Raw genomic sequence first — 19,259 nt, forward strand, 5'->3', positions numbered from 1 at the left:
CCTTTTATACCTTCAGGAACATACTTCCAACCTTCCTCAAAAACCCCTCACAAAGCTATGTAAATTGATTTTTCAGAAGAGCTCAGCACCCACAAATTTTGTTGAAATCAATGGGACATAAAGGTACTCCAAAACCGTTGAAAATTAAGCTATTATATAAAAATCAGTGAGAATGTATAGGTTTATATAGCTTATTTTCTCTTGTGTCCTTTGTCCAGCATATCTTTTAGTCGGATGATGTGAGGAATCCTGAATCATACAGGTATTGAGCTCTGCGTCAGGGGATGGGTTGATGCTTGAGTCATGTTCCAATCTTTTCATAATTGCAAGGTTTTCAAAACCACAATAAGGAGTGGTTTGGGGATAAGTTGATAAACTGGAGACTAAAAGCACATGAAACAGACTAATCTAAATTATGTATGATTTTTGTAATTTTTTTTAAATGTAGTTCTGGCTGCTAACGTTTCTTAGGTGATCTTGAAGACACGCTCAGGGTTTGGAATATTTATATCTTGGAGTGGAGAAGTGACCCCTGACCTTATTTTAAAGTTATACTGGAATGTAATTTAGTAAGTGAGTGGTCATGTCATTAGGATGTGATACTTTTGTAATTGAGTGAATTACAAAATGTGATTTTTTTTTTAAGAGTTTTATTTTGGTGAAAGGGAGTAATGCCTTATTCTGTGTTTATCACATGGGAATGACTGGAGCAGCCATAGCACAAAGGAGTCTCTCAACTCTGGCAAGTGATTATGGGTAGAAACTAGAGATGGTCGGGAAATGGATGTTTTTTCTTTGTTGTTGACATTTTCTATGGAAAACTTAGAATTTTTGGCAACTCTCCCCCCCGCCCCCCGAAAATAAAACGTAACTTATGCCTAAACATTAACCTTAATTTGGAAAGGCTGCCAAGGTGCCTCATGGGAGCTCTAGCTTGGGTTCCTCGTGCCTCATTCTCTGCTATGGGCTGTGCTCCCTGGCTAGACCACATCTCTCATGATGGGTCACAGCCGCCTCTCTTGTTGAGCCCCCATGCTGCATCATAGAAGTCCTTTTCTGTGGTTCCTGGAAGGTGGAATCTGATTGGGGAATCTGGCCCAGAGAGGAGAATGGGGGCATAAGGCACCCAAATTAGAACTCTCCCATGAGCCACCACAGTGGCATTTCCAAATAAAAAAAAATTTTTTTGGCTGAAATTTTTTGGTTTCTGGATGCAAATCAAGAATTCTTTTGTTTTCAAGTGTTTGGCTTTTCACTGAAAAGTCAGTTTTCTGTGGCAAGTGGACACTTTTCTTGAAAAACATTAGTTTTAATTTTCTGTCAATATACAGTTTAGACAGAATTTTCCACCAGCCCTATTAAAAACCTCTCCTACAAAGAGGGCTCGGTTAGCAGCCAGTGGAAATTTTTCAGAACTGTTTACTGGGAGCTTGAGGGGGGAAGAGCCAGAGGCCTAGATCTAGTATCAAGTAGAGTCCTGATCTGGCTTGAGTGGGTAATGGAATTTTCTATATTTTTGTAATTCTTTTTTTTTTTTTTAACTTTTAACCTTTTATATATGAAGCAGTTTTTAAATTCAATCTCTCACACGTATAATACGGTTGTAATTTCCAACATCTTGCCTGCCCAGCAGATTACAGACACAGGCAGACTGTCGCAGTAGACACATCACATTTCCTTTTAATCAGGATTCCAGCAGCTGTATCTTAATAAATATAGATAGAGAGAAACAATTAATACATAGACCACCTCAGCTTTATATCCTTGAAGAAAGAAGTACAAAGAAAAAAATACTGTGTGTAGGGATAGAGATGCATATACAAATATCAGTAAATTTAAGTCATGATTGCATATTACTGTTCACCAACATTAAAGTTGGATTCGAACTTTTGAACTGATGGTATTAAAATGTGTCTGAAGTTAAGCAAAATGAGTTAACCCTCACTAATGTGGCTATGATGGCTATTGTAGAGGGTACTATGTTACCTTTCTACCTCTGTGACTAGTAGCCGTTTTTCTACAATCATTTTCTTTTTATAAAATCTCTTCGGCATTTAGTTAACATATAGTACTAGCCATACTAAATCCAGGTCCCATTTTGGATCATTCTGATTTACAAAGTTTCTCCATCATCATTTAGTTTGAATTATAAGCATTATGGTAAAATAGTGTCAATTATACAGATGCTAAGAAAAAATATGTAAAGCAGTATGAGCTACCATCTAACATCCTATAAATGTCACCATGACAGAATGATGTTCACTTAATGAGCCATAGACATCTGTTTCTAAACTGTTACCATCATTTTATGCAGTGACTCTGATTCTCATATTTCTATCCCATTTTTTAGTGTTTTTGTGCTGTATGCATTTTGGGGGGATTGAGGAAAGTTAGGATAAAGCTGACTTTGGAGGGCAAAATTTGAATCTGAATCAATTTGTAGATCATCATCTCCTATTCCTAACTTGTATTACGCATGGTTTAAGGACTGGGAGCCAGGAACACTTCAATTCAAGTATCAGCTCTGACACTGACTTCAATTGGAGCCTTGAGGAAGTTGCTTAACCTCTCTCTTCCTCAGTATTCGTGTCTGTAAAATGGGGATCTTAACATCTACCTCATTGAGTATTGTTTAAGGCAAGATCATAATTCATTCTTTGCACTGTTTACTTCTGCTGCTTCAGTGCAGAAGGGAGAGTAGGCTTCATATACTGCTAAACATCTCCCATAGGCTGGGGGGATGGAAAGGGCAGAGCCTTTGCTCCTCTCTCCCTCCATGTGCTAGGCAGCATAACTGTACTGGCACACTGAGTGATGTGAACTGTACCAGGTACAGACTAGTGCAGTTTATTCCCTTCTTCGAGCAGCAGGAAAACTGGGAGGGAAATCGTGACTCCAAGAATCAGTCTACCTTTGGGGCAGAAGAACAATAAGCGACTTTTTACTCTAGGCTTGTGGCAAAGCCACGATTGAGTACTTGGAAATGAAAAAAGCTATATAACACTACTTGCTGTGAATTTTCCTTGTCTGCCATCTCTTGTATTATGCAGTGTAGTTGTAACTGTGTCAGTCCCAGGATATTAGAGGCACAAGGGGGTGAGGTAATATCTTTTATTGGACCAACTTCTGTTGGTGATAAAGACACGTTTGAGCTTACACAGAGCTCTTCTTCAGGTCTGGGAAATGTACTCCGAGCCCAGCTAAATGAAAAGTGGAACAGATTAGCATAAGTAGTTAGCTAAACAATCTGTTCCACTTTGCATTTAGCTGTGACACTTGGGATTTCCCAGACTTGAGGAAGAGGTCTGTGTGGCTCAAAAGCTTGTCTCTTTCACCAACAGAAGTTGGTCCAATAAAATATATCATCTCACTCACCTTGTCTCTCTTGTATTATCATTTCCATGCTCCAGACCACACCAGCACTTTGGAAATAGATTGGCCCAAGTAACACACAGCATTGGGTAGTGAGATGCTGAGTACCCAAAACTCCCTCTTTGCTGAGTGGCAGTAAATTTTGGACAAGGCTCTGCTGGCCAGCTTGTCAGCTGCTCGACTTCACTGGAGCTCTTCTGATTTACACCAGTTAAAGACTGGATCCTCAGCTGATGTAAATCAACATCACTCCATTGACTTTAATGGAGCTATATTGGTTTAAATCAGCTGAAGATTTTACCTCCAGTCCTCTGTTTAATCCTGCTTCACATATTATAAATAAAATGGGCTCATTACATGATCATAACATTCATTATCTTCTTTGTCATAAAATTCTGGGTGCTCAGCACCTTATAGGATTGGGCCTTTTTACCTTACAGAGTGGAATACTGCCTTTTGAAATAAAGACTCTGGAGACTGAATGTACCATTCATGCAACGAGGCTGGTGATCATGGTGTCATATTCATGCAAATTAAGGAGTACCAAATATGGGTGACTAAGTTGATTTGAACCCTTATTGGTCACAGAGGCTCATCTGTCCGAAAGCTAGAACAACTGCTTGTTTGGGAGCTCAGAATTAGCTCTGGTTGACTTGTGCGTGGGGATGGATGGAATGTGATGGACTTGCTCATATAACAGGGCTCTCTACCAGCTCAAGGAGCAGAATAGCAGCCTTGGTCCTGTCATGTCAGGCTGCATTCTCCTCTTGCTTGTGATGCTTGCTGTGCAGGGCAGGTTAGCAATCACACTGTCGTTATGTATGTGTAAGACATAATCTTGCAAAATGATAACTCCTGAGTTGGAGAGTTCTCCGTGGACAACAGTTTTATCACTCAAGGATGAGTGAAATGCTCATTATCATGGATAAAGTTTTGAAAGCACTGAGTTTAGTTCTTTGGTTAAATCAAGCCTGCTTTTCTTGAATGTACAGATTTAGACCTTCAGGAAACTCTTTTCTCCTAAACTTGAAGCATAAAGGGCAGTGGCCTCCTTTTTTCAGATACAGACATGTTTGTTAGAATCCTCATTTATATTCAGTTCCTCAATTTCCAATCCTGTGAGTCAGATGATGGAATCAAATTCCCCTGGAATAAGCAAACTGGAAAGCACATCCTTTCCTTCTACAACACTCTATCTCCAGGCAATAGAAATATGCTGAGGTAGCTGATAGTGAAACAAACATAAGGGTAAGCCCCACTGTGAGAGGGGAGGAAGTCAAGCATATCACAGCTCAACTAGGAGGCCAAGAGACAACTTAATTGAACAACTTATGTTACATGAATGACAAAACTATCAATTATTTTTTTTAAAAAAAATACATGGTATTTCTTGTAGCAGCAACAGCACATAGCAATTAGGGGTTGGGTTTTGTTGCCTTCACAGCTCAGGAAAGGACACTAATTTATGCTGTGTCAACTGGAATTAATTGTATTTCTCATAGCATAGATTTAGAATTGTTCTTTGCATCTTACATTTCACCTTATATTTCCCATATGCTACAAAGAGCAACTTAGAAAATTGGCTCGGTTTCAGATCAGCCGAACTACGCTCTTAATTTTAATCTCTTTTCTCTTCTCCCTCCCCTCCCCTCCACCCGCCCAGTAACCATTTTCATATATTTGTCATTTGATGATTTGTGTTGTGGCTTGTATGTAGGTTGCCAACAATGTAGATATAAGGTCTCCTATCAAGTGAACATGAAGCAGTGTAGGAAGCTACAAGAGAGATGTCTCTAGGAGTCTTGTTCCACGTTGAAACAAGAATCCAAGCCCATACACAGAAGAAGGAGCAGAGAGGGCACTGAGCTGGGGCTTAAGAGACTTGAAGAGATTCTTCCACTGACCTGCTGTGTGAACTTGGGCAAGTCACTTCACTTCTCTTCCCTGTGCCTTTGTTAGGAGGGGATTCTAACCTTTGTCTGTCTTGTCTAGTTAAACTGTAAGCCAGGGGTTGGTAGGGTGACCAGATGTCCCGATTTTATAGGGACAGTCCCGATTTTTGGGTCTTTTTCTTATATAGGCTCCTAGTACCCCCCACCCCCTGTCCCGATTTTTCACATTTGCTGTCTGGTCACCCTAGGGGTTGGCAACCTCTGGCATGCGACTCGTCAGGGTAAGCACCCTGGCAGGCCAGGCCAATTTGTTTACCTGCCGCGTCCGTAGGTTCGGCTGATCGCGGCTCCCACTCACCACTCCAGGCCAATGGGGGCTGCGGGAACCTGTGCGGGCCGAGGGATGTGCTGGTCGTTGCTTCCCGTCGCCCCCATTGGCCTGGAGCGGCAAACCATGGCCATTGGGAGCCACGATTGGCCAAACCTGCAGACGCAGCAGGTAAACAAACTGGCCTGGCCCGCCAAGGTGTTTACCCTCGTGAGTCGCATGCCAGAGGTTGCCGACCACTGCTGTAAGCTCTTTGGTGTAGGAAGACTGTCTCTCACAATGTGTTTGTACAGTGGCTAGCACAATGGGACCCATCTCTGTTGGTGCCTCTAGATGCTACTTGGGAATTCAGTTGTCAGCCAAATCGATTTTGTGGTTTTGGTTTTGTTTTGTTTCCCCTCCCTCCCCCCCCCCCCCCCGGAACAACATTTGTCTTTCTTTCCCAGAAGCTTCATCAGACTTTCCACTTATTCTCTTCTATAACTAGCCAAGACTAATGTCCTCTAGACTGTAGCATATCTTGGGTGTAAGGAATATCTACCAGCTGAGACAAAGTATGAGTTCCTACTAGTTCAGCTAAAGAGGCGGGGAATCCTTTTGGATTGTTTAAGTGTAGTCTTTTGGGCCATGTAGAGCCTGGCCTGAGGAAACATGCAGAATACATGAAATTAGGGCTGTATTTTCAAAGAATATATTTCATTCAATCCAACTCTCATTGTAAGTAATGGAAGGATTTCTGATTACTTTAATAGGAGCTAGATCAAGCCCCAAGTACATAGTGAACTGCAGTTTCAGACACAATGATAATTTTTATAAGCTCAGTTGAAATAGTGAGGGTAAAGAGCCATAAGGATGTTTTGCAGATATAGTTGGATGTGGAACATGAGATGTTTAAGGTGCTTAGATAATATGGTAGTGAGCATGGCATAAATACCTAAGGGTGAATATAAATCTACACCCCTTTCCTCAGTCACCTTCCTCCTAGTTGCACCCTAGTTTGAGCTACGTAAATGACCTCCAACAACTCCTTTCATTTGAACAACCAATGACTTCAAGTACCTAATAAAAAGCCACAGCATTCTTTATGCGGTTGTGAGCTCATGCTTGATATCTGTAAGGTGTTGAGAAATAGAGGAGAAGCTTTCAAGGCTGGAAGGTCTAATATTTAACCTCTAGTGCAGTGGTTCTCGGCCTCTTTCATAGTGTGATCCCATGTTACAAATGACAAATTTCAAAGTCCCTTTCTCGTCGCTCCATAAAGACAGGGAGGATTGTCATATCCCTGCTCCCACCCCCACCTGTTCAAAATTCCCAATGTCAGAATACATATGTAAGCTAATTTAACCAGAAGAATAGCACTATTGCTTTACAGGCCCGCCTCACTCTGACCTTCTGTTCTGCTTGCCTCTTCTGTTTTTGTGAGCAGGCAGAATATTCATATTGACAAAAATCTGCCCTTCTATAGTAAGATTCTGGTAAGTTTTGATACTTTACCAATGCACAAAAAAGAACAGAGCAGGTAGACAGATCCAAGGGGCCACATGACTTTCATATGTGCACTGGCTATAGCAAATAAGTCAATACCTAGATATGCTCTGGGTAGATAAGCAATGGGATATTGGTTTTTCATTACTTGGGCAGCAACATGACTAATAGTTTTTCCAGGATTAAACTTTAAAGATATGAATTATAGGGAAGTCCCAGTTTTGATTCGGTTATTCTAAGGCGTGTCCCTTTAAGTAGTGAGCAAAAAAGTAATTTATTAAAGGGAGCAAAGATATTATAAGAGTCTGGGTATGCAGAGATATCATGCCCTGGTATGCTGGCATGCTGTGTAATGCTATCTGTTCATGAACTGTGGGAGAGGGTGTGATGCAGCATCCCTATGTCAAGCCCCAGGAGTTTTCAAAAGTGAAGACTTGGACTGGGAATGTTTCAGGGGCAGAGCAGGTTGGAGCTTTATCCTCTATAAAACACTACTCAACTTTCTCACCTCCCACCTGAGATTTCCTCCAGAGAAAGCATCAGACCGAGTGTTTGAATCAGTCCCATTGCCAGAGTCAGACTCTACTGAGGAAGGCAGGCTCGTTCTCAGTATGTAGGTGTTACTCTTATTGGGCAGCATAACTCGAATTTTTATCTCCTGGGATGCTAATCAACTTTGTCAATTGTATTTTTGCGCATCATCAGAGATCTACAACCTATCCTGAAAGATGATCCTTTACTCTCACAGATCTTGGGAGACAGACCTGTCCTCGCTTACAGACAACCCCCGAACCTAAAGCAAATACTCACCAGCGACCACACATCACTGAACAAAACCACTAACCCAGGAACCTATCCTTGTAACAAACCCCGATGCCAACTCTGTCCACATATCTATTCCAGTGACATCATCATAGGACCTAATCACATCAGCCATACCATCAGGGGCTCGTTCACCTGCACATCTACCAATGTGATATATGCCATCATGTGCCAGCAATGCCCCTCTGCCATGTACATTGGCCAAACCGGACAGTCTCTACGCAAAAGAATTAATGGACACAAATCTGACATCAGGAATCAAAATACTCAAAAACCAGTGGGAGAACACTTTAACCTGTCTGGTCATTCAGTGACAGACCTGCGGGTGGCTATATTACAACAGAAAAACTTCAAAAACAGACTCCAACGAGAAACTGCTGAGCTAGAATTGATATGCAAACTAGACACAATCAACTCCGGTTTGAATAAAGACTGGGAATGGCTGAGCCATTACAAACATTGAATCTATCTCCCCTTGTAAGTATTCTCACACTTGTTATCTAACTGTCTGTACTGAGCTAGCTTGATTATCACTTCAAAAGTTTGTTTTCTCTTAATTAATTGGCCTCTCAGAGGTGGTAAGACAACTCCCACCTGTTTATGCTCTCTGTCTGTGTGTATATATATCTCCTCAATATATGTTCCATTCTATATGCATCCGAAGAAGTGGGCTGTAGTCCACGAAAGCTTATGCTCTAATAAATTTGTTAGTCTCTAAGGTGCCACAAGTCCTCCTGTTCTTCTTTTTGCGGATACAGACTAACACGGCTGCTACTCTGAAACTTTTCAATTGTATTTTGAGTATCCCAGGAGTTATTCAAATCACATGACTCAAGTGCAATTTTATTTTATTTGTCCTTAAGTGTTTCTAGTAACATAATTGTGATAAGTTTTTTTGGATCTGGAAGAAAGTTAGGAACAAAGATTGGTTAACTTTGGCCATTTCCAGATTGAAGTAAATCTGTATTTAATGTTTGGAAAAAGTGTGCTTGCTTTCTTTCCATTCTCAATAAATAAATAAATGAAAAATTGAGTATCTTTTCATAGAATCATAGAATATCAGGGTTGGAAGGGACCTCAGGAGGTCATCTAGTCCAACCCCCTGCTCAAAGCAGGACCAATTCCCAACTAAATCATCCCAGACAGGGCTTTGTCAAGCCTGAACTTAAAAACCTCTAAGGAAGGAGATTCCACCATCTCCCTAGGTAACCCATTCCAGTGCTTCACCACCCTCCTAGTGAAAAAGTTTTTCCTGATATCCAACCTAAACCTTCCCCACTGCAACTTGAGACCATTACTCCTTGTTCTGTCATCTAGTACCACTGAGAACAGTCTAGATCCATCTTCTTTGGAACCCCCTTTCAGGTAGTTGAAAGCAGCTCTCAAATCCCCCCTCATTCTTCTCTTCTGCAGACTAAACAATCCCAGTTCCCTCAGCCTCTCCTCATAAGTCATGTGCTCCAGACCCCTAATCATGTTTGTTGCCCTCCGCTGGACTCTTTCCAATTTTTCCACATCCTTCTTGTAGTGTGGGGCCCAAAACAGGACACGGTACTCCAGATGAGGCCTCACCAATGTCCAATAGAGGGGAATGATCACGTCCGTCGATCTGCTGGCAATGCCTCTACTTATACAGCCCAAAATGCCGTTAGCCTTCTTGGCAACAAGGGCACACTGTTGATTCATATCCTGCTTCTCGTCCACTAGGTCCTTTTCTGCAGAACTGCTTCCTAGCCATTCGGTCCCTAGTCTGTAGCATTGCCTGGGATTCTTCCGTCCCAAGTGCAGGACTCTGCACTTGTCCTTGTTGAACCTCATCAGGTTTCTTTTGGCCCAATCCTCTAACTTGTCTAGGTCCCTCTGTATCCTATCCCTAGCCTCCAGCGTATCTACCACTCCTCCCAGTTTTTTGTATGTTAAAAGAGAAACTAAACCTTGCTCTGAATTTTTGACAATCCTGAAACAATATTTGACTATTGGACCAAAACTTGAAGCCCTTTCTCAGACTTTACTTGGGAAACTTCTACTGAAGTCGATGAGAATTATGCTTCAGAACTAAAAACTCAGACCAGTGGGAGTTTTGTCTAAGTAAAGAACTGACTAAAAAGTGAGTAAGGGCTTCAGCATTTTGCCCACTGATAATCAAATTTAGCTCTGGGTTGCAATCCCAGTTGTCTATATGAAAGCTGCGCTGGCATGAAAGCAGAATTAGGCCTGAAATGTAACCATTTTTTTAAAAATTGCATTAAATGTGCTTTTTAATGGACTGCTCATGGTTTTCTCTCAGATGTACACACTAGTGGGCTGAGTCTAGATTTGGAAGATAGAATTGCCATTCCCAAGCATTCAAAAATCATGAGTCCTTCCCAAAAATCATGATTTACAAAAGAAAATTACCAACAGTTGAGTTCTTATTTGTTTCCTGTTCTTTTGAGCCTTGATATGTCATGTATTCAAGCATTTCTCTGCAACCACAAGGGCTAGAGACAATTTGATTCTTAACATAATCATGGGACTGCAGGAGCTGGGGCTTTAAGGAAAAAATGTGAAATATTGGGACAGTACTTGGTCCTGCTAGTGAAGGCAGGGGACTGGACTTGATGACCTTTCAAGGTCCCTTCCAGTTCTATGAGATAGGTATATCTCCATATATTATTGCAAGACTTGCAATAAGATCATGTCTTGGCATCCTCCCAGAGGGTCGGAATTGAGTTTGAATGACGTTCACCTCTCCACCTGCACAAAGCCCAAATAAACAGGCTGTGTGTAGGGCTAATGGGGGCTTTGGTGGCTGGAATTTGCCCCAAATCAAAAGACAGAGCAGTGCAGAGCAGGCTCTTAGATCTTCTGGCAGCTAGTTCAGTCCTTGGGCTGGACTAGTAGCTCTAATCCTTGCATATCCCCTATGTGGCCACAGGCTCCACATGTATATTCCTAATTAGAAGCAGAGACGTGTCACTCTTGTCTGTAAGAGCTGTACAGTAACTCCTCACTTAAAGTCGTCTCGGTTATCATTGTTCCGTTGTTATGTTGCTGATCAATTAGGGAACATGCTCGTTTAAAGTTGTGCAATGCTCCCTTCTAACGGTCGTTTGGCAGCCACCTACTTTGTCCACTGCTTGCAGGAAGAGCAGCCCGTTGCAGCTAGCTGGTGGGGGGCTTGTAACCGGAGTGGACCGGCAGCTCCCCCATTAGCTACCCGCTCCCCTAAGTTCCCTGTGCTGCAGCCGTCCAGCAGGCTATCGATCGGCAGTTCAGCTGTCCCTCCCCCCACTGCCATGTGCTGCTCCTGCCCTCTGCCGTGGAGCTGCTCCCAGAGACTCTTGCTTGCTGTGCAGGGGGGAAAGGGGGCTAATGTCAGGGTGTCCCCCTCCCGCCTGCACCTGCACCCCGCTTACCCCTTCTCCATATAGAGCAGGGAGGGGCAACAGATGGAGAGAGACATAGAGAGCTGGGGCAGCAGCTGCGGCCTCCACTTCCTGATCCACTTAAAAAGACAATGCACTTAAGAGTGGGTCAGCTTACTTAAAGGGGCAGTGTGCATCTCTCTCTTTCTCTCTCTCTCCCACACACAAGGTGTGTGTCTGTCTGCTATGCTGTCTCCCCTCCCTCGTGTTCATGCTGCCTTGTGTGAGAGGCTACATTAACAACAATGTGTTAACCCTTGAGGGCTCAGCCGAGTGCTAGTTCATCATTTAGCAGTAGCATCATTCATCACCTCAACCAAGCTTCACAATCATCTTAGGTGTGAACAGTGTTCAATTGTTTGTTTAAAACGTATACTGTGTGTATATCTATATAATATATTGTTTTTTGTCTGGTGAAAAAAATTTCCCTGGAACCTAACCCCACCCATTTACATTAATTCTTATGGGGAAATTGGATTCACTTAACATCGTTTCGCTTAAAGTTGCATTTTTCAGGAACATAACTACAACGTTAAGCGAGGAGTTACTGTACACACTTACTGTGATGTAAGCACATGCTCCCCAGCCTCCCACTTATGCGCAGAACAAGCCCAGTGGTCACATTGCATTGCAGCCATTCCAAGGCCCATATGCTGCTGTGTGAATTTCACAAATAATGAACAGGATTGGGATGGCTGCTATTAATACAAAGTTTAAAAATACTCTTAAGTGCTCAGATAAGAGGCAATAGGCAGAGTTCACTATGGTCCATTTATGCAAACCATAATCACTGTATTTTTTTTGCTCAGGTGTTACAGTGATAGGTGCCCTAAAGTCCCTAAATAGGACAACTACACTCTAAATTGGAAAGCTACAACTCATCTGGATAAAGGATATGCAGTGAGGATACGAACTGGGATAAAGTTCAGTTACTGTTGTCCCAATTATGCCTACTCTCCACCTGGGCAGTTTCTTGGGTTCCCAGGTCCCAATGTGCTAGAAGATGCACATTGTATTACTATCATGATGTGCCGACTCTTGGGATTAGCTTGAGTGCGCGCTTAGGTTCCTACTGAAATATACATCTATCTCATTGCTTTCTGGACGGCCGTCAACTGAGCATCACTGGTACTTGATCTCTTTCATATTGAGCAGACCTTCAGTCATGATTTGGAAACTAGAAAGAAGGAAGTAGGAGAAACACTTTGGATTTTAAAAGTAATTATAAAATTGAACTTCTGCTGCTTGAACTGTCCATCATAAATCTTAATCATCCTGCCAGTCATAAATCTTAATCACAGTTCTTTGATAAGGTCACGCTTATCAAAGAACTGTAAATATCTAAATATCTCTGTAGAAAATTGACATTGTGTATCTAGAAATCATCTTGACACCAGAAAGCTTTTTCCTAGTATAATTAAACTGAATTTGCTTCTGTGTCTGTCCTTGGGAGAACATTATATTTGGAGCATCTCTCTTGAATGATGCCTTCAAATAACACTACAGTCAGATTCTCAGCTGGTGTAAATCTGACTAGCTCCAAGGAAGTCAGTAGAGTCACACTGACTTATGCCAACTGAACATCTGGCGCTGTACCATGAAGAGGAGCTACATGTCTGATTAGTGCTATAATACGGTGGCGTTTTTATAAAGCAACCCACTCTGGTTTCCAATTTCATTATATGATGTAAATTTGTCCTAGTGACCACTGAGGGTCTGAAAAATGGGTTGCTTAATAGATGTGGTTTTCTAATAAAAGTGGATCAGAAATGTATTCCTGGGCTATTTTTGGGTGGTCTCTTAAAACAGGCTGTTTTAATAAGAGATGTCTTTGTACAGGTTTCATGTTAAATTTCTAGCTAAAGACATGCAGCTCAGAATGGAATAGAAAAATGAATGGGCCACATGAGCTGCCTTATTCTGGGGGTGTGTGTGTGTGCTGTAAGTTATTAGAGAGAGGTATATTAATGCCCTATTATTAAAACAAATAGTACTACAACAGAGAGATTTAGGAAAAAAAGATTCAGTGTAAATACCTGAGGCCAGTTAGCAATGCTAGTATTAGATCAGTTTCTCTGGTGCTATTCTGAGCACCAAAGCACCAGATTTGCACTACTGATGTTTTGATTTCACTTACTTTCTTTGTTTAACTATTTATGCACCTTGGCCCCCAGAACATCTGCGGCCATGTATTTTGATACAGGTCAATTATAAAGAAAGCTACAGGATTATGTGAATCCCATATCTGTCCGTTGGAAATATGAACAATTCATCTTGGGCAATCCAGTGTTGAAATTTCTCGTTTTCTGTCTATCCTTTCTTCATACCATTTATGTACGCCCACCTTTAGAATGAAACGCAACAACAGTTTGAAAGCTTTCAGCAGCCTACAGAACAGTTTATGCCAGGAAGTAAAGAATACCATATTGACATGAAACTACAGTGGGAATATAATTAATATTATCCACAGAGGAATTTGGCTAAAACAGTGGAATTAACACCCTTACTCTTGTGAACAGTGTCATAGGATCTTTATTGACCACAGTTGGTCAGATTCCAGTTAGAAGTGATCCTGGACTCAAGGCCTGGACCGTTATCTGTTTCCCCCCCCTTTGTCCTCTGTCCTATTTTTCATTTTGAATCAGATACAAATGTTTTAAATATTTTATTGAGCATTTGAATTTTATTTTGTAGGAGTACTTATTAAGGATTAATAACATTTAAAAAATACCTTCGTTCAGCTCTTCAGAGAGAAAGTTAACTTTTCAAAGGACAATCCCAACAGAGACTCTGAAGCTGCATATTATCAGTTCTTTCAAAGCTAGCTAATATGGCAAGAGTGTACTTGGTGTTACTCACAACATACAATGTGAATATTCTTTGAGAGATTTACAGTAAAAGTAGGCACAATGCAATCCATGGGGAAAAAATATCATCGGAAGCAATGTCCACTCAACCTATTAGAGGTCTCCTTAGTAAGGATGCGTCTAATCTTTGATTTCATGTTGGTTTGGTGTATGTATGAATATAGACCGTTTTTACAGTATGTAAATTAATTGAACACTGATTTCTTGGGAAGCATGAATTTAAAGTAATCACTTGGAAAGTGATCTGACACTTATGCAGATCACTACAGAATGCTATGGAATGACAGCACCACTTGGGTTTGACAGCATGATTTTGAAATTTGCAAATGGATGCTCAGTGCTCAGATGAGCACTCATAGCAGGGTGTTCTGGAAGGAACCTTCATTTTGAGTTTGTAGGAAGGATATGAGTAAAAAAAGAAAACTTGGATTGAAATTTTTTTTATTTATGATTCTGTTATGTTCATGGCATAAGCACAGATAAGTTAGATACTCTTGCTGAAGGTTGCATTGCAACACTGCTTTTATTTTTAGAATCCAAACTAATACATAGTAACTCAAAACAGAGAGAGACAAAGTAGGCTGCTCCATAAAGCACAGAGGCACAACCCATCCCACCTTGTTTTAGTCTGGTTCTTTCCAGGTTCTTCTGATCACATACTTTACTCCGGAGTCCTCTACGTGCAAGCAAAAACAGGCAATTCCCCCCCCCCCCCGATCCCCACACTGTTGAACTGATTGCTTGCAATTCCAATACAGTCCTCAGTACACCTATGGCAGAGTTCAAACTACAAAACCCACAGTTCTTCAAGGTTAATCCCATTTTGGGATGCGCTAGAAAGGGCATGATGGAACACATGCAAATCAGCAGGTGCTGCTGCTCTAGTGTTCCAAGAGAAATTAGAATGAAAAGCCACTCATGAAGAGCTGGTCATCTGTACACCTGGCATTTTTTCTGCTTTGATCTGTATATCCAATGTGTTCATCACAGGTAACTTCAAATCCCTTCTTATTGAATATCTGTAATGTATAGAGAGTCAGGTGTTTTTTGAGCAAAGACTGCAAGAACACTTTGTGACAGTGTAACCCATAAGGCTTTATGGGGTGTGTGTGTGCTTATAAATGTATGTATGACATAACTGGAATATGTTCTGTGCTGCCTGTGCCATGTAATATATCTCCGTAAAGGTTATGGTCTACTATATCTATTCATCCTATCTGTACACATATATCATTTTCTACTTGACGTTAAGAATATGGGCTGTATACTTGCTTGGTTTCTAAGTAAGCTTTGTGAGGCATTTGATCAGTTTCTTTAGGAAGGAATTTGCAAGGTTAAGTACCTGATCAGGAAGCACTTGGGGAACAATGCATCTTGGAATGCTCCAATCCACATAAGAAGTCTTCCTGGAGACATACAAGCAGGGCCGGCTCCAGGCACCAGCTTACCAAGCAGGTGCTTGGGGCGGCCACTTCGGAGAGGGGCGGCACATCCAGCTGTTCAGCGGCAATTCGGAGGATGGTCCCTCACTCCTGCTCGGAGCAAAGGACATCCCGCTGAATTGCCGCCGCAGATCGCGATCGTAGCTTGTTTGTTTGTTTGTTTCGCTGCTTGGGGCGGCCAAAACCCTGGAGCCGGCCCTGCATACAAGATACCATGTGGACAATGGCTTCGGCCTGTAAAGACTGAGTCATGCAGGGACATGTGACTTGCCCAGGTGACTCCAGAACTCCATCTTGGAGCTGGACTTTGCATAGGAGGGGGGTCTCCACCAACAAGAGAGAGTCTATTTAAACCTGTGGGAAACCCCTCCATTTTGTCTTCAGCTGGCTAAAGAAGGAGCCTCTCCACCTCCCCAGGATACTCGAAGGAAACTGGAACAAAGGACAGTAACTACAGGGGGTGTGAGTGATTGCTGAACCCAGGCTAAAAGGAGATTAGACTGTAAAAGGGAGCATTCTGGAACTGGTAAGGAATTTATCTGTATTTAGTTTGATTAGACATAGATTTGCGCATTTTATTTTATTTTGCTTGGTGACTTACTTTGTTCTGTCTGTTACTACTTGGAACCACTGAAATCCTACTTTCTGTATTTAATAAAATCACTTTTTATTCATTAACTCAGAGTATGTATTAATACCTGGGGGAGGAAACAACTGTGCATATCTCTCTATCAGTGTTATAGAGGGTGAACAATTTATGAGTTTGCCCTGCATAAGTTTTTTATGCAGGGTAAAACGGATTTATTTGGGTTTAGACCCCATTGGGAGTTGGGCATCTGAGTGCTAAAGACAAGCACACTTCTGTGAGCTGTTTTCGGGTAAACTTGCAGCTTTGGGGCAAGTGATTCAGACCCTGGGTCTGCGTTGGAGCAGACGGGAGTGTCTGGCTCAGCAAGACAGGGTGCTGGAGTCCTGAGCTGGCAGGGAAAACAGGAATAAAAGTAGTCTTGGCACACTGGATGGCAACTGCCAAGGGGGTTTCTGTGATCCAACCCGTCACACACTTCACTCCAAATTACATTAGGACCATATAACTAGCTCTGGTCAAGAAGAGATCACTGAAGACTACTATGAATGAATATTAGTATATATTTGAGGAAACTGTCACCATCAAAATGACGAGACTTCTTACATTTATTAATTATTTAAATACACTTTGCTTCCACCTGAAGAATCATTGTGAGCACATGGATTAAACACAAATTGTAATAGTTTTGCTCCTCTTCAAGACTTACGTTGCCCAATAGTTGTTAAATAGCTATTCTTTGTACACTAGAAAAAATAAGGATTAATCTGCTAAATATGACTCACTTCCATCAATTTTATCTCTTCCCTCATCTCCCCTACTAGCAACTCAGAGTGAGATGTATACTTATTTTCTGACAAGGGAAATCAGCTTTGCTTAATTTATATGTGAGGTTGTTTATGCATTTCTCAGCATAATTTAATGATATTTCAGATCCATATAACACGATGGACAGCGGACAATGGGACTTACTATGCAGCCATTTGGAATTATTATTGTTGGGTTAAGGACTTTTCAAAATATGCATTACCTGTTCAGGAAATGTTTAAAACATGACCTGTAATAGAAAATTTGGTCTTTGAACAATTATCCTTAAGCTATTTGTCTTTTTAGGGGCTTGTGAGTTTTTGGAGTTCTTAAAATCTATTTTGTAAATACCTAACATAGGACTTATCATAGTTAGTTGGGGACTTGTTAGGAGACTTTTGATTCCTTTATCCCAGGATTCTAGAAAGAATGGACCATGATAACAGCTGATGATCCAGTTTCTCATCTCAGTGACCCTGAAACAACTTCACTGAAGTCAGTGGTCTTACCTTGAAATGAGAATTTGGCCCATATGACAATATAGCCACCACCATTTTTGCATAGACAGTTTTCCTTATAAACTAGGATCTGAGGGCAGCTAATGGTCAGCAGATGTATTAATATGTTAATGTTGATTTTACATTGACAGTAATAGTGATTTTTAACTCGTATTGCAATTTTGACCTTTCCAGGCTTCCTGGGATTTTTATGCATACACTTGGTCATCAAATCAAAATTACTGTTGTACCTACCACAAGGACAAAAAGGCCTGAACAAGTCGCCAGCATCTTACTGTTCACTGATGCACTTTTTGGTTTCAGGAAGAACCATGGATTAATGACTGACAAAATCATGAAGAGTGGATCTAAAACTCTGAGCCAAACAATTATCCCAATTAGGGGTCTGATCTCAAGTGGTAGGTACTGACTACTTACAATGGCCATCGATTGTCGCTCAGTGCTTGCATTCTTTGTATTATGTTTCCATTTCCCCTCTTTAGGAGAGATCCTCATTGCCTACAGATTCTACTTAGAAGTGTGATTTATTCTATAAAAATGGCATTGTCCAGTTCTGCATTTCTTGTGTCTCTGGCTCCTGAATTTTATTTGTTTTAAAGTGTTTTGTTTAAAAAAAAAATAACCCAAATACCTGTGCTTATAACCTTGAGTCTTGCAATCTCATCCTGGGATCTGAAAGTCAAGTGGATTCCTAGATAACTTTCAATTATAGATAACATCTCTGTTTGAGCGTATGCAACAGAGTAGAATCTGTGTGTGTGTGTGTGTGTGTGTCTTTCTCTTTTTCTGCCACAGCTGTATTGGCTCTAACATGAGTAAAAATAGTAAAAACTCACTGTTGCTAAAGTAAGCAGAAATGACTGAATATACATAGTGAGTATCAGTTGAGTAAAAAGCTGCTATTTTTATAAAATCACTTCTCTAACCATAACTTATGTGATAATAAAATCTCTTCTGATTCCCTGCATTATTACTTCTAAAAGTCTTGAATAATCACTTCCATTAAATCCAAGCAAATATGACTTTTTTGCCTTCAGTTGTCAATTCAGGTAACTGTACAGAGACCTGTGAAGTTTCAGTTGTTCTGTTTATTCCACTGTTAATCATATCAGGATACTAAGCATCTCAAATTGTCCTAAAAATGAACAAATCAAACAACAAAATCAAATATTCTTTTAGCAATTAACAATTTCCTTGTGCAACAGTTCAGGCACATATAATACATATTTATGTTGAATTGCTATTGCAATAATAATAAGGTAGTATTAGCAAAAATATGCAAATGGCAAAATGTCACCAAGTAAACAACATTTATTGCAAATTTAACAGAGCTGTCCCTTTTACAAACTCCACATCTAGCCTGCTTGTTTCTTGGTTATGGCTAGGGCCACACCAAATTCATGGTCCATTTTGGTCAATTTCACGGTCATAGGCAGGGCCGGCGCAACCCATTAGGTGACCTAGGCAGTCGCCTAGGGCGCTGCGATTTGGGGGGCGGCGACCGTGGCAGTATTTCGGCGGTGGGACCTTCTGCCGCCTCTGTGGGGGGAGGCATTTCAGGGCGGGACCTTCCACCACCTAGGGCGGCGGAAAAGCTGGCGGTGCTCCTGGTCATAGGATTATAAAAATCATCATTTTCATTATTTCAGACATTTAAATCTGAAATGTCATGGTATTGTAACTGTAGGGGTCCTGACCCAAAAGGAGGTAGTGCAGCATTGCAAAATTATTGT

The 19,259-nt window shown here is 41.2% G+C and overlaps 1 long non-coding RNA gene across 3 annotated transcripts in view; it reads left to right on the forward strand.

Annotated features, from left to right (window-relative positions):
* The window catches only part of LOC135981737 (uncharacterized), a 53,365-nt gene that overhangs the window by 26,365 nt on the left and 7,741 nt on the right, over window positions 1-19,259 (forward strand). For all 3 annotated transcript variants that reach the window (XR_010598899.1, XR_010598900.1, XR_010598901.1), the window contains exon 2: window positions 17,701-17,924. This is a non-coding gene — a long non-coding RNA (uncharacterized LOC135981737). The remainder of the gene's footprint in view (window positions 1-17,700; window positions 17,925-19,259) is intronic.

This window comes from Chrysemys picta, chromosome 2 (assembly GCF_011386835.1).
Source record: "Chrysemys picta bellii isolate R12L10 chromosome 2, ASM1138683v2, whole genome shotgun sequence".
Lineage (NCBI taxonomy): Eukaryota > Metazoa > Chordata > Testudines > Emydidae > Chrysemys > Chrysemys picta.